The sequence below is a fragment of the Mesoplodon mirus genome (assembly GCF_964341445.2).
Source record: "Mesoplodon mirus genome assembly, chromosome: 3".
NCBI classification, from domain to species: Eukaryota; Metazoa; Chordata; class Mammalia; order Artiodactyla; family Ziphiidae; genus Mesoplodon; species Mesoplodon mirus.
Genome location: NC_138978.1, coordinates 45,863,300 through 45,864,277, shown reverse-complemented (window position 1 = coordinate 45,864,277; position 978 = coordinate 45,863,300).

Below are 978 nucleotides of genomic sequence, written 5' to 3'. Positions count from 1 at the left end.
TAGGAATGGATATAGAGAGATGTTCTCACAACCCATGAGACGTTCTCACAACTATAACCAGTAGAAATGACCAGGTGCTTCAACAGAGAGAGGTGTTCTAATACTTTTTAATATTCCCCCTAGGAGGGACGTGATCGGCCTGGATAATGCTACTACCATATTTGAGACAAGTTTCTTTTCATTTATTGTAATAGGCATGATTTATCTCTTGGGAAGATATGCACAGGTCCTGGTATGAGTATTTTAAGCACAAAAGGTAATATTATATTTTGTTAATTGTTTTTCCCAAGAGAAAGAAAAACAGAGACTAATTACATGAAGAGTATTTGTGAGAAAGAGATGAAAAGAGATTAATTACAGGGTGGGTGTCAGAAATCCCTCAGCACCATAAATAGAAATTTGACCAAGGGTCTCTCAAATTAGAGAGGAATTCTGGTTCATCTAGCTTGCGTCACATGTCTATGAACATAACTGCTCACATCTTCATCATTGTGGGGTAAGGGCTGGAGGTCTATTCTGAGAAACAGACATGGGAAAGGGCAAAGAAAATTATTTTCTGTATTCTTCACAGTGTTCCAGGCTCCCCTAGAGAAGCAAAGTTATATTGCTTACGAAAGTCATGGCATAATAAGATTTAAACGGTAGGTGATTTATGTATTTAAAATTCAGAATAGCTGACAGAAGTATTCTGCCCAGCCTTACCCACATTGAAATAAAACTGAAAATGTCAAAGTATAAAGAAATGCTTCAAATGTTTTATTAAAAATGTATTTGTGCTGAAGATTTCTTAAAGTATTTCTCCTATGTGTTGAAATACATTCCTATTATTTATTATGTCCTTTGATGAGATACAAGGAGTTAAACTTAATGTTTATGATATTGCTTTAGTTCTTCCTGTAATTTTGTTTCTAGAAGTAATTGGTAAGGGAAGTAGGACCACTCTATGGTAAAGATCAAGAAAAGCAATATTAGCATGGA